The sequence below is a fragment of the Bos javanicus genome, chromosome 2, assembly GCF_032452875.1.
Source record: "Bos javanicus breed banteng chromosome 2, ARS-OSU_banteng_1.0, whole genome shotgun sequence".
Taxonomy (NCBI): domain Eukaryota; kingdom Metazoa; phylum Chordata; class Mammalia; order Artiodactyla; family Bovidae; genus Bos; species Bos javanicus.
This window is the reverse complement of record NC_083869.1, coordinates 59,229,320-59,252,545: the sequence shown is the minus strand read 5'-3', so window position 1 is coordinate 59,252,545 and position 23,226 is coordinate 59,229,320. Positions and strand designations below refer to the sequence as shown.

Below are 23,226 nucleotides of genomic sequence, written 5' to 3'. Positions count from 1 at the left end.
GGTACCAAGAAATCTGAAAATGGCCTGTTATTCTTGGAAAATGATAAGAAGTTATGGGTGATGGAATATTGGCCTTGAGGGTAAACAGTCACTCTCAGAATCAAGATCATCAGCAGTTATGTACTTATATCATAATGTTATTATACTTCAGAAAAAATCAATTGTGAACTTATTCCTTGAAAGATTTTGGGCTGCTCATTTTCATTTTCTCTCTCACTGTGCCTCTGTCTGCCCACTTATTATTTCTTTCCTTAACTACTCTGGTTCTTAATGTCTTCCACTACTCAATAATTCAGGATAGATATGAGGCTTATTGAATCAAAAGGAAAGAGAAAGGGGATTTCCCTGGTGGTCGGGTGGTTGGGACTTTGCCTTCCAATGTTGGGGGTGCAGGTTCAATTCCTGGTCGAGGAACTGGGATCCTACATGCCTCATAGCCAAGAAACCAAAACATGAAGCAGAAGCAATATTGGAAGAAATTCAATTAAGACCAAAAAAAAAAAAAAAAGGAAACAGAAATGAGTAATTCAAATATATGTGATGGGATCTGTGGATTTAATTCACGTCTACTGCTATCAGAAATCTTGTTGGATTCCAGCTTTGGCTATGAATTTCATAAGAAATCATTAAAGTATAGATATTTACAGCTAGCATAAATTTTTGCCATTATGGATGGCATCACTGACTCAATGGACGTGAACTTGGGTGAACCCAGAGACGGTGAGGGATGGAGAGGCCAGGTGCCCTGCAGTCCATGGGGTCGCCAAGAGTCAGATATGACTGGGCGACTGAACAATGACAACATTTATGGCTAGACAGTCTTTACAGACTCAGTTCAGTTCAGTCACTCAGTCATGTCCGACTCTTTGTGACCCCATGAACCGCAGCATGCCAGGCCTCCCTGCCCATCACCAACTCCCAGGGTTCACCCAAACCCATGTCCATTGTGTTGGTGATGCAATCCAACCATCTCATCCTCTGTCGTCCCCTTCTCCTCCTGCCCTCAATCTTTCCCAGCATCAGGGTCTTTTCAAATGAGTCAGCTCTCCGCATCAGGTAGCCAAAGTATTGGAGTTTCAGCTTCAACATCAGTCATTCCAATGAACACCCAGGACTGATCTCTTTTAGGATGGACTGGCTGGATCTCCTTGCAGTCCAAGGGACTCTCAAGAGTCTTCTCCAACACCACAGTTCAAAAGCATCAGTTCTTCAGTACTCAGCTTTCTTTATAGTCCAACTCTCACATCCATGCATGACCACTGGAAAAATACTAAGTATGTTATAATGTCGCACAAGGAGACCTGACTCTTAATCCTTGTGCTCCAAAAACTTAGATCTCTTTGTATATCAGCTCAGCGTTCTTTCTATTCTGTTTCAACCCTGCTTAGGTTTATAGGATCCAGAATCAATAAGATTTCTTCCTTCAACGTAAACAATGTCACAAGCTACTAGGTGGCAGTGGTTGTTTAAAGTGGATGAAAGTCAAGAATATTCTGTACTCATTGTACCTCTTTTCAGTTTGGTCACATTTGAAGACTCTTACATGTTTTAAAGCTTCATCTGAAAATCTAGCCAGATCTTTGTTTTCTATATGCCATTGTCTCAATTTCTCAGGTAAGGAAATCTGAATGATATTTCACCCTTTTAATTCTTTTATTATTATCCAATTAATCTTTACTTCTCACTAAAACAGTGCTGTTATATGAATCTTCTCAAATACTTCCAACGACTTAACTACCGCTCAGCATTAAAGCACTTCAGACTAATAACCAGTGCTCTAACAACCCTGGCCTTTATATATAACTATAGAAAAACCCAGTGTTGCACTTTGAAGGTGCTTAATAAAATCTGTCCTTTCAGTGATACTCATATATAATTACAAATAAAGAAATTTATATAAATGAAAATGTAAAGGATAATATCTTTCAACTATATTATTACTGTTGGATCTCTCTGTAAATAATATACCAAAAGCAAATGTCATTCAGAGCCTATAGGCCCTTTAAGTATAAAGATTATATATTGTAAAATTTCAGTATCATCTCAGAATTTAACCACAGACCCAGGAACACTATACATCTTCCTGTGATACTGCTGCTGCTGCTGCTGCTAAGTCACTTTAGTTGTATCCGACCCTGTGCGACCCCATAGACAGCAGCCCACCAGGCTCCGCCGTCCTTGGGATTCACCAGGCAAGAACACTGGAGTGGGTGGCCATTTCCTTCTCCAATGCATGAAAGTGAAAAGTGAAAGTGAAGTCGCTCAGTCGTGTCCAACTCCTAGCAACCTCATGGACTGCAGCCTACCAGGCTCCTCCATCCATGGGATTTTCCAAGCAAGAGGACTGGAGTGGGGTGCCATTGCCTTCTCCGCCTGTGATACTAACCAGCTTTTTTTCCATTGGGTTAACTAGTTTAGTTCATTCATTTCCAGGAAATAAATTCACCAACTGATCCGAGATTTCATGCTGACAGTAACTGTAATAATAATTTCATCTTGCATGCATATAATAGTTTATAAGTGCATAAGACACCTTTACTTACTATATCATTTAAATTTATTATGTCACTGGAGCCTGCAGGTCTCATATGAGGTTAATGGAAGAGTATTAGTTGTTCTGTTTTACAGAAAGGTGAATATAATTTTAGTGGGAATAAGGAATTTGCCTGTGGGGACATTGCTAAGAAATGGCAGAAATATGACCTACACTTCATCTCCAGATTCCTGGTTAAAATATAAACTGGATGAACTTTGAATGTCAGAAAAGAATAGGTGGTCACCTTGGCTCACTTCACTACTAGAATATTTTACCCAAGTCTGGAAGAATAGCTTTGTATCTGGGGAAAATGTAGGAAAAAATTAATGGAATTTGGTAGAAACCAAATAACTTCTTCCCTGAAACCCAAATGAGGTTTGCATACTTTTTCTTTGGCAGCAGAAACCCTTTTTCATAAGAAAACATTAACTGGAACTGCTCTGATTGAAGTGGGTAGAGAATCCAGAGAAATGCAGGCTTGCATTACTTTGTCTTCTCTACATGGCTTCTGGGGTACCCACAGAACCACAAGATTCCAAGAAATACAGTCATTAAAAAAAAATAAAAAGCACTTGCAGCATTCAAGATCTCTCTCCCTTTACAAGCAAAAGAACCTGATTCTAGCTGATCTAGGCAAAAAAGGCATGTGTTATTCACTTGAATCTTCTGAAGGAATTTGATTCTCTCACAGGAGGCCTGGAAAAGTGAATTTGAGTGCAGCTTGCCAGAAACAAGCCATGACTAATGCAATAAGGATACCACTGCTGCTGTTAAAACTGATAATGTGATGGACTTACTTCCACTGCTACACCAGAAGATTATTCTTGGTGTCAAAGCTACTGTCAGCAGAGAGACCTGCTGAGACCTTAGAGTCCTGGGGTCTCCAGTTTCCATTCAAAATCCAAGGCTGGTGTGTCCGTTTGGAAGAGCTTCACTACAGGTCCTCATGACCTTCTAGCTACAAGGGAGGCTGTGGAACCTGGGAAAAGGTGCTGCCTCCACCACAATTCACAAGGTGAGGAATTCCCCGAACACAGAGCCCAAGATCTGATTCTACTGGGCAGGCAAAGCAGGTGACCAGAGTTTGTCATACATTTGGTTCACAGGCATCATTCTGAAATGGCTGCACAGACAAATCACATGAGATTGCTCTGAAAGCAAATTAAATGACAGCATACCAAGGAAACCAACTGAATCTGAATCCCTGCACATGGGACCCAGGCTTCCATACATTTATTTCTGTCTCTACTGGGAAATCTAACACAGAGAGAGGGTTGAAAACCAACAGCTGAGATGGATTCTAAAGTAGTTCTGGCTCTATTTTTAGGATTCCATTATAAATCCAGTGCTCCTTCCACAACTTTTCGCATTTTACTTCTTAAGAAACTGAGTTTCTCACAACAAAAATGGAACAAAATCAGGAATAATCTGGGGAGAAGGGATAGTTAGCGAGTTTGGGATGGACATGTACACACTGTTATATTTGAAAAGGATAACCAACAAGGACCTACTGTATAGCACAGGGAACTCTGTTCAATGTTATGTGGCAGCTCGGATGGGAGAGGAGTTTGGGGGAGAATGGATACACGTGTACATGTGGCTGAGTCCTTTTGTTGTCCACCTGAAACTTTCACAACAATGTTAGTATGCTGTTAATCAGCTATACCCCAATACGAAATAAAAAGTTAAGGGAAAAAAAAAACAGGAATAATCTTCCTAATTTCTGCCTTTGAGCTGATTCAACCTCCTTAAGAGAAGACATTGAAGATAGAACAGTGGCTTTATATTCTCCCATGGTTGCATACACCCCTGGGTGGCTACCTATGTACCCACAATTGTCTGACATGAGACACATTTTTCTTATCATATAAAGGGAGGAATGAAAGTGAAGGAAGAAAAGTCTTCTGCTTATAAAGGGAAGGCAGCCCGGCAGTCCATTCGACTGATTAACCTATCTCATGTGCCAGGGACTGTGAGAGACACTAGGAATACACAGAGATCTACACGCAGCTCAAACACACAGTTCCTGGCCCTTGTGGTATTTCAAGCTAATGAAGATTTTTATAGATGCTTTGAAGGGAAAGATCTGTTATATTGGAGAATAACAGGTTGGAGGATGCCAAGAAAAGGACTGGATTAGAAGGGGCAGGGTGGGGCAGGGTAAGGGATTGTCCCTCTGATAAAATGACTTTCGGGTATTAGTGAATGTGACCAGATCAGATTTGAAACAGAGCCACTAATTCTCTTCCAAGTTTTTAAGTCAAAAGCAATTTCTTTATCTCTATTTAAAAAGAGGAGATCAGACAACCAGATGGGCATTTGCTCAACTGATTTGCTATTTATACTTTGAAACATATTGAGAAATACTGAATCCATTACAGACAGCAAAACACACCACATTTGGCCAAGGCTCTTGAGGAAATTTCTCAATAAGTGCTGGGGCCCATCTTCTGTGAACTATGTTTGTTTAATAGGACTAGATCTGGGTTCGCCTAGCTGGCCTTCTCAAATTATTTGTGTAACAAGGAACAGAATAAACACATATATTTATCTCTATTTAATTACTTCCTGCCTCCTGAGGGAAAACCTGCCTGACATGTTCATCTTTAAGTTGGTCAAATCCTTCTCCTTCACCATATAGGAGAAAAGATCTCACGCACTCTTTTTTGGATTTTCAAATTGATGCTGCCTATTGTGGAGGTAGCCTCTGACTGAGAGAATGCTGTCCTAACCCAAGCTACCTATATTGATGGCTTTTCTAGACCAAATTAAAATAGTAAGAACAAACCCATCAATACAGCACTGGCTGAAATGTCATTGCTAAAAGACACACCCAGAGTGGAAACTGCTGACTCATTGCCACCCACACCCCTTGGGCCACCGCCCACAAGGATTTCACTGGGGGTACATCACTGTCAGTAGCTCTGGACTCACAGCGTGTTGGCAGAGGCTACCTGGGGTTCTAGACTGAAGTCATTGCTAAGAACCAGGTGTAAAACAAAAAATGGTGCCCAGTGTCCAGTCCTACATGAATCAAGTCATTAACCACTCAGTTGCTGACCTACAAAACACCCTGAAAGGAATTCAGAGTGAAAATCAGGATTAGGCACTCTGTGCTCTGGGAGAGCAGGCAAAACGGGCCCCTAGATAGTTAGAAATCTTTTAGGAAAGATTTTTATGAACCTGGATTCTTCCCTCTTTTCATACTTAGAAAAGCACTAAAATCCCTTACTGAGATATCTGTTCCTTGTGACTAGCAGTAATCTAACTAGTTGTTTCCTCGATTGCATACACGCCTTCTTCAGCATCACATATATGTTAGTCTCTTCCCCCATCTCTTCAGAGGGGTTCCTCAGAATGACCAGAGAAGTTGTCTCCTGGGAGTACAGTCTTCAAATGAAACTGAAGTTCACAAGTCTCATGTTACATGTTTTCATTTCATTGAACACAAGAATCCTAGTTCACATACAAGCTTTTTCACATACTAGCCCTATGACCACAGGAAAACCACTATTTGGGGCCACAGTTTCTTTATCTATAAAATGGGGAAGCAGATGGATGGAACATTAAAGGAGTTAGTTTGAGATTAGTATATTAATAAAACATAACACACTTTAAAAATGTAAGGCAGGATTATTAAATCCTTCTCTTCATTTCTTCCCTGCTTCCCCTCTTTCAGGGGTCTTCCAGGAAAAGGAGACCCCTCCCCACCACCCTTCTGTGTGAAGCTTTTCCATCAGCACAATTTCTCCACCTGATGCTCTATCCCAGGTCTGAATTTTTTTCATCATTTATTTGAGGCCTTGGTTAGCAAAGGCTTTTGTTTTTTTACAAAAGAAGAGAAATCAGGAAATCATAGCAAGCCCTGAGGAAGAGGGGAAACTGAGGAGAGGAAGGAGAGAGGGGGCCTTTGAAATCATAATTAGGGAGGTGGAGGAGTACCAGCAAGATGTCAAGTCTATTGATGGACTCATTTAACAAAATGCTAAACTGATGCACTTTTTTTTAAAAGTCAAAGTAAAAATGTTTGCTTGTTCATCTATTTTAAAATTTACATACAGTAAAGAGCACTCATTTTTTCATACAATTTTAGAAGTCCTGACACATACCACAACTATGCTTAGACTACAGAATGTTCCTATAACAGGAGGGAAGTGGGGAGGGCACTACCTTTAAAAGAATGACATAGTCATAGGACATGACAAAAACTGGGTAGAACCAGCTAGGTCCAAGATGGCAGATGAGTTGACTTCCACTAGACCTTGAGGCTCATTAAACACACACTGTAACACATCAGCAAGCTAAATAACACACCTACCAATGCCATGAGAGTTCTGAGGCTAACTATAAAAGGCCAAAACGTGGGTGGTGACCCAACTCCTGGAAATGTCCACCTTTTCCTTGAAATAGTTTGAATAATCCTCCCCCTCATTAGCCTATGAAATCACCCAGCCTATAAAAATGAACCATGACATATTTTGGGGTCTCTCACCTTCTGAGAAGGCCAAACTATTGTCTGTGGAGTATATTTCTCTCTAAATAAGTCTACTTCTTACTTATCACTTTGTCTCACAGAATCCTTTCTCCAAAAAGACATCAAGAACTTGAGCTTCATTAAGTCCTGAGACCAGGTATGTGATATCAATTAACAGACTGTGGATTCAAGTCCCAGTCTGGCTCCTGACTGAGTTGGAGTCCCAGCCCAGGGGTTCAAGTCCCAATCTGAGGTGCACGGTTTCAGTCTCATTACCCTCAGAATACTCCCTCTTGTTGTTCATTTATAGTCTAACCCTCCCATCAACTTTTAACCCCTGGCCACCACTGATTTTTGGGGGGGCTCCAAAATCATTGCAGATGGTGACTGCAGCCATGAAATTAAAAGATACTTGCTTCTTGGAAGAAAAGCTGTGACAAACCTAGATAGCATATTAAAAAGCAGAGACATTTCTTTGCCAACAAAGGTCTGTCTAGTCAAGGCTATGGTTTTTCCAGTGGTCATGTGTGGATGTGAGAGTTGGACTGTGAACAAAGCTGAGTGCCAAAGAATTGATGCTGCTTTTGAACTGTGGTGTTGGAGAAGACTCTTGAAAGTCCCTTAACTGCAAGGAGATCCAACCAGTCTATCCTAAAGGAGACCAGTCCTGGGTGTTCATTGGAAGGACTGATGCTGAGACTGAAATTCCAATACTTTGGCCACCTCACGCAAAGAGTTGACTCATTGGAAAAGACCCTGATGCTGGGAGGGATTGAGGACAGGAGGAGAAGGGGACGACAGAGGATGAGATGCTGGATGGCATCACCGACTTGATGACTTGATGGACATGAGTTTGGGTAAACTCCGGGAGTTGGTGATGGACAGGGAGACCTGGTGTGCTGCAATTCATGGGGTCGCAAAGAGTCAGACACAACTGAGCGACTGAACTGAACTTGAATTTTATGCTAAGAAAACAGCCTGTTTTTAGCCTATCAAACTTACAAAGTACATCTGTTTTAATTATTATTACTTTTTTTTTTTTAAGCAAAAGGCATACTGAGCAAAATTGACTGAATGACTGAACTGAGCTGAACACCACTGATCTGTTCTCTGACTCTACCAGATTTTTAAATGCAGAAATGAAAATTTCCCACCTGGATGGTAAATGTGGTTTCCTTCTTTTCTCAGCATTGCATTACCCTTGGTCTGGATTTTGGCTTGTACTCTAGCTCAAAGTAATAAAGTTCAAAGAAGAAGGATTGCCTTCTAAGCATCCCTATCATTGTTTTGGCAAATGCTCTTCTGTCTGCGTGCCAGAGGAAGGTCCTAGGGGTGGTGATACATTGTTTTTGGCAAAAATGAACATGATCTCATAGAAAGGCCATTTTCAGCACAGAATCGCAAACCTGGTATAAAATTAGAATTGCTTCTCAATGAGAAACAGCCTTTGTTAAAGAAAGTACAAATTCTTTCAGGAGAACCCTAGGTTTGATATAACTTTTAATTAAGTTTCTCAAAAGCTGGAGCTTATTTATTCTTCCCTCTGTCTGCCATCTAACTGCAGTGAGACAGCCCCATTTTCACTGAGACCTTGCTTTGAATTCTAATTCCAATTTGAGTTCTTATACATAATTTTGGTTCATTCCATGGGTTTTCTAAAATTATTTGCTTGACTATCACCAATATTTATCTCTCCTTCTCCCTCCATTTTCTCTATGAAAATCATTCTGGATAAGGCTATTAAGGAGTGTGAGCTATCTCTTCTCAATACTGGATTACAGTTAGTATTTTAAAACCAAATTAAACAAAATGAATTCCCTACACAAATGAAATTTCAACATGCATTCATTTCTTTTCCTGACTGGAGATAAAAAGCTGATAACATGAGACTTAAGAAAATGATTCTAGCAGTAATATTATGAAAAACCCATGAACTTTTCAGTGTTTATCTGACTAGAGAAAGGCTAAATACTGTGAAAAGTTTTAATCAACTTTGGAATTCCAACCAGTGTTTCCTTTGGCATCCAAAAAATTAAAGGCAGACTATGAAACAGAGCAGGCATTTGTGGAAGGTAAATATCACTCTGTGATCATTTTTTAGGGGCGTAGGGTGGGGGGGAGTGGTATGATGTTTCAGAGGCAATATAGCCCACACATGTATTCCGAATTCTCCAAAGCAAATTTCCAAAGGAACTAAATTAATACCATATACTTTAACCATCTTTGATCTAGTCTACATTTTGCTGCTGCTAGAACTGTCCCAATTCGAAGTATTTCTTTGGACTAACAGAACAGAGAGGTTTCTTATATACTTTGTATACACGATGCCTCCTCCGTAAATCATGTGTTTACTGATTGCAAATTTCACTTCACTGCACAAAATGCATTCAGAACTAGCAACTCGGAAATGTAACAGCAGTTGTGTTTATGGGAGGCTGTCTTCTAGTTACTGAAACTGGCTGAAACTCTGTGTATAAAGTCTGATTACAAAACTTCCTGGCAAAAGAGCTAGTTCCTCAGGTTCTGTAGGTAACTACAACTCTTAGAGGCCTATATAAGAAATAATAAAAATAGACTTTGATGCTTTTTGGTTTTAAGCAGCCATCTTGATAAACAGATCTTAATTATTTTCTACTGCCTGAGAGCATATGGGTAATTACTATAATCTCCTTATGTTTTCCAAATAATTAGTGCATTATGATGGTATCATTTATGCTTAAAAATGGAAAATAGCTTGAATTTAGTGAAAGAGGAGCACCAAAGAGTCAGAGAAGGAGGCATACAGAGGGCTAAATTTCTGAGAAGAAGGCACCCTGCTTTCCCACCTGAAATCTTAGCCACAACCTGAAATCTTAGCCACATCTCTGAATGACAGGTTTAAAACCCAAGTGATCTTAAGAATTTTATAACAAGAAGTGGAAGATGGGTCAAGCCCAAATGATTTAAGTACTTGCACAAAGTCATACATGCAGTTAGTAAGCAGAGTTGCAAGAAGTAGAACCAGAAGTCACATGCTGCTCTACTTACTAACTCTGGGTGCCAGAGAAGAAAGGGACTTCTTTTCTTTCTTCTCTGGAACCTGGCTGGCTCTGAAAAGGTCAGAGAACAGAGCAGTACCAGGGGTCCCAGCCCACTGATGGCTCTTTCTGCTGAACTTACTGAACCCTGACAGATTTCCAAGAAATACCAACCAAATATCCTCCTCCTAAAACAAAGACAATCTTCCTTATGACTGGAGGGAATTAATAATCACATCTCAGCTCCTTTGTTTTAAAATTTTATAATTACCAGTCTTCTTTTGACCCTGTAAGCTATAAAAACTAAAATAGTATCATATAATATATAACATATGTAATAATGCCACAATAGTTACAATAATATATAATACAATGAAAATAGATTTTATTTTCAAGATTTTACTGTGATTATCTGGCATTCATTGAGCATTTTAAAAAATATTTTCTTGAAGTATCCTTGATTTTAATTGAACATTTAATATGTTCTGGGTGTTTTGCTTTATACCATTAAAAAAAAAATTTTAACTCTCACAATAAATTGACCTAGTAGGCACTTGTGCTAATTATTATTGCCTGTTTGCTGTCAGATTTACTTCTGGTTTTTCCCCTGCTCTGTGCAATACTGAAAGGGGCTGAGTCCTGCAAGTTACATCACCTAAGCTTTCCTACCAACTGGTTTTCAGTTAGTTTTAGTAAAGAAGGAAAGTGATAAAGATGAGAAAGTAGAAAAAGGAGAGATGCTGGGCATTTCTGCCCATTTGTTTCATCTTCAGGCAGCATCTTCAAGAGCACCTGTGTCCCCTCCATTGTTCTGGCTTTTACTACACAGGCTGGGCTTCAGGGCTTTGGTAACATGCATTCTCCCTTCATCCCTCCAACCCTACAGGTGGTAGGAGCTCCTGGTGGGGTATCTCAGCATCTCAGTTGACCATTTCAGCTCTCCTAGTACCTTTACAATTAGCTCCCAATATTGAAAATTTCCTCTTTCCTGGTGGCTCAGATGGTAATGAATCTACCTGCAATGCAGGAGATGGGGGTTTGATCCCTGGGTTGGGAAGATCCCCTGGAGAAGGTAATGGCAACCCACTCCAGTGTTCTTGCCTAAAGAATCCCATGGACAGAGGAACCTGGTGGGCTACAGTCAATGGGGTCACAAAAAAGTTGCGACTTTCACTTCACTTCACTTCACTTCACTGGACCTCTTGACATGGATTCTGTTATTTGGACTTGAATCTCATGATTGTCTTCATCCTATAAATGAAGGCCATGAAGGTTGGAGAAGCCTGTCTCACACCAGAGATTGTACCATGTGTTAGACACTGTGCCAAGCACTTTTATACAGTATATCTCATTTTCACAAAATACAGTGAGGTAGATATTATTTCTATTTTACAGACAAGAAAATAAGGCTCAGAGAACATAAATAATCTAACTAACATCTTACTATTTATAAGCAGACCTGAAGCTATGCTTGTAACAGAGCAGGATCCTACAAGGTCTGACCAGGGCAGACCCCTCCCCCATATCCTCTGTCTTAGCTCCTCTCTAAAATACCAAGATAATAGTATCTCATGCATAGTTACTGAGTTTTTCAGATGCTAAAAACTGAAAGGAAGAAATGAACTACTTGATGATCATAAACATATAGCCCCCAGATCTACTGGCACTCACCTAGAGACTGATAATGCTAACCCTATGACACCACCTTGTTACCTCATCAATCAGAGAACTGTGCACAAGCTGGTCACGTACCCTGGACCCCCCCCCCCCCCCGCCACACACACACACACCTGGCCTTTGAAAAGGCTTTGCAGAAACACTTCAAGGAATCTGGGGTTTGGGGAGCCTGAGGCACGAGTTTCCTCACCTGGCTTTGCTCCAAACTCTGATGTTTCAGTTTATTTTACCTCACTGTGCATCGGGCACATGGACTTACATTTGATAACATACTAAGATCAGCCTCTAGATCATGGTGAGCATACAGCCAATTAATTAAGATACGCCTGAAGATGGTACTACTTTTTCCAGAGTCTGATTGATCAAACTCTTCAGTAAGTTCACGCTGCAGGCTGGAAAGGGAGGTCTTTGCTGCATTAGCCAAATCAGCCAGTTTACCAAAAGGCTGTCCATATCACAGGTCTAAAAGCAGCTATGTGCTGCTAATTGTTTCACAATCCACCCTCCAGGAGAAAAAGTATTGATTCCTTTTGTTTGCCAATTTTCATAGTGTAAATATTCCCAATACGGCTGATTTTAAGCAACAAATGTGATATCAATCAGCTCTTGAGATTCCTGAAACTCCAACAATAAACTCCACTACTCCAATGGCTAAAGGAATAAAAGGTACATGGCTAGTTTTTGTTGACTTCATTCTATTAAGCACATGTATTTTCAGATTAAGTCAGGAACTAAAAGGATAAATTGATGAATTTCTATTCTTCAAAAGGCATCATCAAAAAATGAACAGCACACCACAGACTGGGAGAAGATAGTTCATGTATACACATACATTTATAAACATATGATAAGATGTCTAGAATATAAAAACAAATATTGCATAAATCAATAAGAAAAGGGGCAAATAACACAGTTTTAAAAAATGAACAAAAGACTTTAACAGGCTCTTCATTAAAGACTATATCCAACTCTTATGGTTCACAAGTATTTGAAAACACTCAGAATCATTACTCTGAGGGAAATGCAAATTCAACCACTATGCAATATTGCTATGATATATTCCCAGAGGGTCAAAGCAATAGTGATGGGTAATACCAGGATGTGGAGATGAGAATACCAGGATGAGGATGTGGAGAAACTAATATCCTCATACTTTGGCAGTGATTGTGGACATTTGCAAAACCTTGTTGCAATGCCTCCTACAACTAAACACGTGCTTACCCTATGACATTTTAGTCATGGTAACAAAAAAACATGCCTATCTCCATCAAAGACATGTACAAGAATGTTTCTATCAGCTCTATTCATAATAGCCCAAGCCAGAATAGCCTATATATCTATTAAGAGAAAAAAGGTTTAAAAGTTATGAAATAGTTATACACTATAATGTCTAGCATTAAAAAAAGAATGAATAGCTGAAGCCCCATCCCTACAAAAATATGGGTGAATTTTAAAAATATGATGATAGGCCAAAGATGCCAGACATAAAAGAATACATTCTGTGTGGAGCTTTCAAATGAAGTTCAAGAACAGAAAAAACTAATCTATGGGGATAAAAGTCAGAATGGTGGTTATCTAGAGTAGGGGGATAGGCAGTATTATTGATTATAGGCAGTAGTTAGAGACCTGGGTTCCATCCCTGCGTTGGGAAGATCCTCTGGAGAATGGAAAGGCTACCCATTCCAGTATTCTGGCCTGGAGAATTCCATGGACTCTACAGTCCATGGGCTTACAAAGAGTTGGACATGACTGAGCAACTTTCACTTTCAATCTTCTAGGATGTATACATCCATAAGATTTCTTCAACCTGTACACTTGAGATTTAAGTATTTCATTGCATGTAAATTATAACTTTGATTTTTTAATGAAAGTAATTTTGGGACCCCTTGGGCAAGTGCATCCTTTTAGTCTTCTAATCATTCACAGCCAAGGTCCCAGGTGGAGGGATGTTTTAGCTGAGAATATTCTTGAGCACGTGCCCCTGCATCAAATGCCAGAGAAGTTTGCTTACCACGACTGCTCTCTTTATAAAAATTTCTCTTACATGAACCCTTAACCTTCACTAGATCCCTAATTCAACATGAGACCTAAAACTTAGGGTCACTGAGTCAGTAACTGAGATGATCTGTATTACAGACTCAGGGAAAGCATGTTGGATGAGTTGTATTATTTTATGTTTTTCTTTCTTTCTTTTTTTTGTCAATTATCTAGTTCCTGATAATTTACCAGGTTCTAAATACTTACCAACCTCTGTCTTTGCAAGGAGATCTAGACTTTTTCAGGTGACTTTTAAAATTGTTGGTTTATTAAATAGGAACTAAGTTATTAGACTATTTCTTCTTTGTCTTATCTGATTATCACCCTTGAACATTTTGTACAAGCTTTATGTCTCTAGAACATCACTCTTTACTCATCCACAGATTTTAACATTATTTGTCTGCACAAAAAACCCTCTTCCTATTAAGTAATAATTCCCCAAATATTTCTTCTGCATTATTTTGTTTGGTTTGTTTCATCTCTAGGTATTGTGGAACTTTTTTTTTTTTTTCTGTTATAATTTAATTAAAACAAGACCATGTTAACAAAGTGTGGTTGAAACAACCGTGCCATTAAAAACAAGACATATGACATATCATCGCTTGTGTGAGCTTCAGCAATTTACATTAATAAAATATGGCCAAATGTTACCTAGTCCAGTTCGGTCAATAACTGGGACTATGCCAAAGCCTTTGACTGTGTGCATCACTATAAACTGTGGAAAATTCTGAAAGAGATGGGAATACCAGACCACCTGACCTGCCTCTTGAGAAATCTGTATGCAGGTCAGGAGGCAACAGTTAGAACTGGACATGGAACAACAGACTGGTTCCAAATAGGGAAAGGAGTATGTCAAGACTGTATATTGTCACCCTGCTTATTTAACTTATATGCAGAGTACATCACGTGAAATGCTGGACTGGAAGAAGCACAAGCTGGAATCAAGATTGCTGGGAGAAATATCAATAACCTCAGATATGCAGATGACACCACCCTTATGGCAGAACGTGAAGAGGAACTAAAAAGCCTCTTGATGAAAGTGAAAGTGGAGAGTGAAAAAGTTGGCTTAAAGCTCAACATTCAGAAAACGAAGATCATGGCATCTGGTCCCATTACTTCATGGGAAATAGATGGGGAAACAGTGGAAATAGATACAGAAACAGTGGAAACAGTGTCAGACTTTATTTGGGGGGGCTCCAAAATCACTGCAGATGGTGACTGCAGCCATGAAATTAAAAGACGCTTACTCCTTGGAAGGAAAGTTATGACCAACCTAGATAGCATATTCAAAAGCAAAGACATTACTTTGCCAACAAAGGTCCATCTAGTCAAGGCTATGGTTTTTCCTGTGGTCATGTATGGATGTGAGAGTTGGACTGTGAAGAAGGCTGAGCACTGAAGAATTGATGCTTTTGAACTGTGGTGTTGGAGAAGACTCTTGAGAGTCCCTTGGACTGCAAGGAGATCCAACCAGTCCATTTTGAAGGAGATCAGCCCTGGGATTTCTTTGGAAGGAATGATGCTAAAGCTGAAACTCCAGTACTTTGGCCACCTCATGTGAAGAGTTGACTCATTGGAAAAGACTCTGATGCTGGGAGGGATTGAGGGCAGGAGGAGAAGGGGATGACAGAGGATGAGATGGCTGGATGGCATCACTGACTTGATGGACCTGAGTCTGAGTGAACTCCGTGAGTTGGTGATGGACAGGGAGGCCTGGCATGCTGCGATTCACAGGGTCGCAGAGTCGGACACGACTGAGTGACTGAACTGAAGTTGCTTTTTTCAGAAAGTCGAGCATCTGAGAAGATGGCAGCCTAGGGTCCTAGAGTGTCATCTTATGAGGGTCTGGGTGCTAGTTTCTTTTATAGAGCAAAGAGGAGGTGAGGAAGTAAAGAAAAGCCTGGGGGAGGGGATGTGTTAATTTCTTCTTTCCTGTAGCCTTTCACAGACAGGCAAGGTCAGAAAGTCTCCCTGTGAGCTGAACAAAGGGACTTTAACATTCAGGTAGAGGAGCAGGGTTCCCCAAGGTCATCATGTAGGCTTATAGCTATAGACAGCATCTTTTTTTTTTTTTTTTGTATTCATAGATAAGCTTTATTCCAATGCTTACATAAAAATGAGTTGATGTCGAACAGGAAAAGGTTTTTACAAAGGGTTAAAATTTATCAAACAACAGAACTTGGTCCTTCCCTTTAGTTTGAATTCAGTTGGCTGAGGCATCGTTATTAGTACCCGCCCTCACTAATCATTTTCATCACACACAGTATCTAAACGTCTTCGGGTGGCACTTCCTATTTCCCTGAAGTCTCTTAAACTGCTTTCAGTTACAAGAGAAGGGCAAGGATTTTATCGGCTCATACTCTACTCCACTGGAGGCAAAGATACATCCCTCAATTCTCTTGTTTAAGTTGTGGTTGTTGGCAAAGTGTCCAAATGAAGAATTTAATGCTAACACACAAAGAACACAGTATAATCTATGTATAACAGTACCTTTGCTTCAATTTTTTTTCATTAAGAATTATTTTTATTATCTCCCCACAAGGAAGTTATAAAAATACCTGTAAAATCATTGAAAAGGCTCTTTAAAATCCTGGAATGAAAAATTCTGAAGTATAAATTATGATGCATTGTCTATGATTTGCAAATAAAGAATAAAATAAATACTACAAGTTGGAATTTCTGAATGATTTTTGGCAGGAATTTACCAGAAGGAGCCAGAATATCAAACCTTAACAATTTTCTATTTTCATCCCAACTGAGTTTTTGAAAAGCTGTATAATCTGATGACAGGTACAGTCCACAGACAAACTTGCTTCTGCTGTTAATGATGAAGTCAATCTGAAGGACAGAGATTTGTAAGCTGGATGCACCAGGCTGTTCCATGCAACTGACTGGTCTTATTTTTTTCCATCATGTTTTAAATAAAAGTAAATATATATATATATATATATATATGGTAAAAAATTTAAATGGTACAAGAAGATGTAAAATACCCAGTAAATATCCTTTTTGCCCATAACCTAGAAAATCTGATGTCTTCCAAATCATCAGTCACATGAATAACTTGCAAAGTGAAGTCAACCTTAGAGTCTCTTCATCTGAAAATTATTCTCAGGATTTCTGGAATGTGTTGATTCTCTCATATATTACCTCTGTTACAGAGGAAAGCCATGCAGTCTTCTTCTAAAAAACAACTAACTATGAAAGCAACTCGCACACTCTGCTTCGAGAGAGCAAGTCCAGGCAACACCTTGTATTCCGTGGATCTGGTCCTGGCTACAGGCAGAAGCTCTGGTATCAACCAGAGACTCGGGCGGGTGGCCAGAGCTCAGCCAAGCCTTCCTGAATGCCTCGGATCCTCCGGGCCAGCTGCACATCCTTCGGGAAGAGCGTGACGCGGCCGGCCTGTAAGGAGAGGAGATAGGCATCCTCGAAGAGATGAACTAGAAACGCTTCTGCCGCCTCTTGTAGGGCCAACAGGGCCTGGGCTTGCCAACTGAAGTCCACACAACGAGTGAATTGAACACATATTTCTCCTGCCAGGCGGCAGAAGGGGGTCTTTCTTAACAGCAGGTGTGTGGTCTTCTGAAGAGTTCGGATCTCTGTCTCTGGCGAGCAAGTGGACAGGAGGATGTGCCTAAGGACAGGGGGGCTGGCGGGCAGTGGGAGCCAGGCTCGCAGGGTGCCTCCTTGGTGTTTTGGGCTTTCGTCTCCGGCGGCGCAGGCCCATGGTGGGCGCGCAGGGCTGCGGCCCCACAGCTCCTTCTAGATCTTCTGGGTACCGGGGCAGAGGCTGGGAGGGCCGGGGCTCCCCGGCCGCGTGCCCTGGCTGGGTGCTGTTCGAATTGCCCGCACCGTAGACAGCATCTTTTTACTGATTATAGCAACAAAAGTAACAAAAAGTGAAAGTCCTCAGTGTCCGACTCTTTGCGACCCCATGGACTATGCAGTCCACGGAATTCTCCAGGCCAAAATACTGGAGTGGGTACCCGTTCCTTCTCCTGGAGATCTTCCCAACCCAGGGATCGAACCCAGGTCTCCCATATTGCAGGTAGATTCTTAACCAGCTGAGCAACAGGTAATGGAAAGCAAAGGTTAAAGTAAAAGAAACAGATCTAACAGGGAGTCAGATTTTGTGCTTACCTGTTTCACAATGACATCTTATATAAAGTCAAGGGCTGCCTATCCAGAGACTATCTTTAGGTTATCAATTATTGACAGTCTTTTGATACAGTGGCTGTACTAGCTATGAATCTACTTTTAATTTCATGAGCCCACAATAATTTTTTTTAAGATGAAGACTAATCAGGACTTCAAGGAATATTAAAGTTCATCTAGTTCACCTTCTTTCTCCACATTTACATATAACACAGAAAGTAGGGGAGGAAGCTTACATCATTTATCCAGTGTTGTTTAGTTAGTAAGGGGTTAAGCTTGTATAGCACTGAGTCTCTTGCTTTTTGGCTTGTTTCTATACTCGTGAGAAATTTAGCCAACTGTCCTGCTGAAACTAAGATTCCTGATACCCATTATTTTTGCCTGAAAATGCCAATCTATTTGAACTCTAAATTTTTGTGTACTATGATTTCCTGATTTCAAACCTCCATTCAAGGCCACTATTGGCAACTTACTTGCTAAACTTCAAAGAAACAAACACATCAAGTGAGCCAATCAATCTGTATAAAATACCTTCTTCCTCCTTTCTTGCCAAGAGAAAACAAAATGGAACTCTTCTATTTGATTATGATAATTTAACAATATTACCATTGTCATATACATAGATGCTAGGCTATGCAGCATATTACTAAGGATAGGATAAGAAGCCAGTCCAATAATAACAGTGTTCAGAAGACTATATATCAGGATGAATGGAGAACCAAAGAATTCTATGTACAATAAAAATGGATCAATTTAGGATTTTGCTAATGTTTATTCTTCTCTTTTGTTCCTTTTTCTGTTTTTTGGTATAGAAAATACAGACTGATAAGAATAAACAAGGGAAACCCTTTGCTTTTTGACCTAGCACAGAGAGTATTATATTAAGAGATAACTGGAACAATACAGAATTACTCCACTTTTTCTTTGTTCTAACTGTCTCTAACATGGAACATAATCTTCATGTTGGAAAGGTACAAAAACAGTGAGAAGTAATATGACGTAATTTTTAAAAAATGATACATGGAGTTCAACAACATAAATTTGGATCCAGACTCTTCTTTCATGAATTATATGATCTCATACAACTTATTTGCTCTGAGTCTTGCTTGATGATATCAATAGTTCCATCCCCAGAGGGTTAGGAGTATTAAGTAAGATAATGCATGGAAGGCACTTTGACACAGTAACAGTCCAAGGAGTGGCAGGTAATAGGGGACAGAAGCCCAAAGTAGGTTAAAAAATATCTAAGAATTCTAAATTTAACAATCTTTCAAGGCCTTGAAGAATCAGATCCCGATGTACTGAAATAATTTCTAACAGCAATAATGATGCTATTGCCACCAATCTTGGAGACGTCGTGGCAAATGACAGATGTGCTAAACTGCTTGCCCACATTTTCAAAAAAGAGGGGAAAAGAGGGTTCTCAAAATTTAGTAATTCCAACCAGCAACTAGATGTTTTAATCTCCACCACATTCCAGATGAGTTACAGATTATGAAATGGATATTCTAAATGCAATTTTAAAAGGAAGTTGTGATTGCTAAAACCAGCATTTAGTCAAGTGCAAGTCATGTTGAAAGCAACAAGGTTTCCTCTTTCTTTCTTGGAGGGGCTAAATGCCTAATCAGAGAAATGCCACAATGTATCTGCATTTCAACAGGGTATGTTAAGAAAGGTTTCAGAAACCTTTAATATACACTTATTAATATCCAGAGGGAGCTATTAAAATACAGTACTTTCTAGATTATTTGTCATAGTGCCTCCCCCCCGCCCATTCCCCGCCATCTGTAGAGCAGCTGAAAGAAATTAGGTTAGGCATAACATTGTAGAGAAACACAAGTCTAGTCTATCAAAGCCTGGACAGTAATACTTGCACTGGTCAGGTAGTCTTTGAGATACTGTTTATCTCCAAACATCATTTTTTAAAGAAACTCTGATAAACTAGAGTATGTCCAAAGAGGAGACCAGTGTAATGCATTATATAAAGCTATATATTTTTAAAAATGCAATATATTATAAAGAAAATAATTAGGACATGTTATGGACTCAATAACACTTATTAAAGCTCAACATTCAGAAAACTAAGATGATGGCATCTGGTCCCATCACTTCATGGCAAATAGATGGGGAAACAGTGGAAACAGTGTCAGACTTTATTTGGGGGGGCTCCAAAATCACTGCAGATGGTGACTGCAGCCATGAAATCAAAAGACGCTTACTCCTTGGAAGGAAAGTTATGACCAACCTAGATAGCATATTCAAAAGCAGAGACATTACTTTGCCAACAAAGGTTCGTCTAGTCAAGGCTATGGTTTTTCCAGTGGTTAGGTATGGATGTGAGAGTTGGGCTGTGAAGAAGGCTGAGCACTGAAGAATTGATGCTTTTGAACTGTGGTGTTGGAGAAGACACTTGAGAGTCCCATGGATTGCAAGGAGATCCAACCAGTCCATTCTGAAGGAGATCAGCCCTGGGATTTCTTTGGAAGGAATGATGCTAAAGCTGAAACTCCAGTACTTTGGCCACCTCATGTGAAGAGTTGACTCATTGGAAAAGACTCTGATACTGGGAGGGATTGGGGGCAGGAGGAGAAGGGGACGACAGAGGATGAGATGGCTAGATAGCATCACCAACTCCATGGACGTGAGTTTGAGTGAACTCCCAGAGTTGGTGATGGACAGGGAAGCCTGGCGTGCTGCGATTCATGGGGTCACAAAGAGTTGGACATGAGTGAGAGACTGAACTGAACTGATGGATTCAATATTTGTGTACCTTCCCCACCCAAACCATACACTGAAATCTTAATTCTTAAAATGATTGTACTTAGATGTGGGGGGTTCTTTGGAAGGTGTTAGGTCATGAGGGTAGAACCCTCACAAATGGGATTCATACTCTTAGAGAAATTTCAGACAGCTTGCTTATTCCTTCTTATGGGTAAAGATGTAACAAGAAGATGGCTGTCTAAGAACTAGGAAATGAGTCCTCACCTTACATGTATCTGCTAGGTCTTGATCTTGGACTTTCCAGTCCCTATTTCATGAGAAATAGGGGCTTCCTTGGCAGTCTAGTGGTTATGAATCTGCCTTGCAATGCAGGGGACATAGGTTTGATCCCTGGTTGGGGAACTAAGATTCCACGTGCTGTGGGGCAACTAAGCCCTTGAACCACAACCCCTGAGCCCAAGAGCTACAACAGAGAGAAGACTATGAGCTGCAACGAAAGATTCCAGGTGCCAACTAAGACTCAACATAGCCAAAAATAAATATTTTAAAAATGAATTATGAGAAATAAATGCTGTTGTTTAAGTCACTCATTCTGTAGTATTTTTGTTAGAGCAGTCCAAATGGACTAAGAATTACTATGAAAGAGACACCTTTGGGAGTAGGGCTATTCCATAAGTCAATTTCAAAAATTTTAATGGGTTAGTTATATGGACAAGGAATTAGAATCATTCTGTTTAAATAACCAGAGATAAGAGTGTTATGTAGAAATTATAGGGAGGTAATATGTGCAGATTTTGGCTGAATATAAAGACTTTTAAGAGCATTGGTCTTGGGATTTGACAGACTGGAGTTACATGCCTAGCCTACCACACCCTAGATACACTGAGTAAAGGACCCAACCCCTCAGAATCTGTTTTCTTATCTGCCATGTAGGAACATTCACAGAAGGACTACAAAGTAAAAATCTTATACTGAATTTGAAAAGTTCAGGCACATTAGCAGTCAATAAATGGAACTCTGATTGTGTTAATAACAGTTAGTGTCGTCCAACAAGAAAAAGGTTGAAGAACCTGATTATGGAAAGCATCTTCAGAGTGAAAATGATCAAGCACATTTTTAATCATTTAAAATAACTGAAAGCCTACTGTGAGCAGCACATGTCAGACAGAGTAGTTGTGACACAGTTTCTATCTCTCTGAACTAGCAATCACATGGGGAGCAGCCAGGGAAACGAGGCAAATACATTAATAAACCATGACACAAAGACAAATGCTATCAAAGTTACAAGAGGCTCAGAAATTAAGTACATGAGTGCTAATCCTTTGGAGGGAAATATGGAAGGCTTCATGAAAGTGGTAGCTTCAGGAGAATGGGAAAAATTTTTGTGGGTGGGGCAGCAGAAGCAGCAGCACTTTATATACAGGGAGGATCTATTATGAAGAGAGGTCCAGGCAGGCAAACACAGGGACATATTCAGATAAGCAGCAGAGTTTGCAGGGATCCAATGCAAGTCTCAATAAAACTGAAACATAAATCTACATGATTTGGAGGTGGGGGTGGGTCACAGAATGAGTCTTGGACTTGGAGATCAGTGAGGAGACAGACAGTAGATATCTGGGGGGAGAGGAGTGACTATCAAAACTGTGCTTTCAAAAACTGAATCTGGCAGTGACAATAAACTTCTCTAGGATCTGTGTGACTCCTAGTGCAGGAAAGCCAGTAAGAAAAATAGCACAATAGGTTAAAAAAAAAGGGTGGGGGGCGGGAAATCTCAAACATCATGGAAGCAATGAGAATGGAGAGGAAATCCTTAGTGAGTCACATCTGTAAAGCAGGTTGTTGGGGAAGATGTGACAGTAAGTTAGACGGTGATGGCCTCAAGTGAAGTTTTAGTTAAAGGTAGTTTTCTGTAGGAAGATCAAGATTAAGGTTATTTTTTCTCAGCAGAATAGCACACAGTAAACCCTTATTAAATATTTGTTCAGTAGATAAATTACTGAATGATCTGGATTGAGGTCTAAATAGAAGAGTGAAAAATGGTAATAGATGAATTAAAGCTTGTGGGAGTCAGTATGAAGAGGGTGAGGCTGGCTGCATAGAGATGGGAGTTAAGCAGTTACGTGTATGGAGGGAGGCCTAGGAGCTAGATTAAGGGTCTGCTTACCGATGCAGGAGATGCAGGAGACAGGGGTTCATTCCCTGGGTGGGGAAGAGCCCCTGGAGGAGGAAATGACAACCCACTCCTGGGTTGTCTAATACTCCTGTATTTTTGTCTGGAAAATTCCATGGACAGAGCAGCCTGGAGGGTACAGTTCACGGTGTCACAAAGAGTCAGACATGACTGAGCACAAGCACACAAGGACAACCAGAGCCCATGGATCAAATCCAGGCCAGCACCTGATTTTGTGCAGCCCACAAGCTAAGAATAACTTTTGCATTGTTAACTGATCAGAAAAACATCTGAAGAAAAGTAATATTTGGTGACAAGGGAAAATAAATATTAAACTCAATTTTCAGTTCCATAAATAAAATAACTGCTTTTTGGTTGTTTTGTTATTGCTGAAAGGACCAGCCTGCCCCTTAAGCAGTACTAACATGCTAAAAGG

The 23,226-nt window shown here is 40.1% G+C and overlaps 1 protein-coding gene and 1 pseudogene across 1 annotated transcript in view; one reads left to right on the top strand and one right to left on the bottom strand.

The window, feature by feature from the left end:
• The window catches only part of HNMT (histamine N-methyltransferase), a 92,642-nt gene that overhangs the window by 27,064 nt on the left and 42,352 nt on the right, over positions 1 to 23,226 (top strand). The gene's annotated exons all lie outside the window — the stretch shown is intronic.
• LOC133260537 (histone H3-like centromeric protein A) lies at positions 16,049 to 19,664 on the bottom strand (annotated as a pseudogene).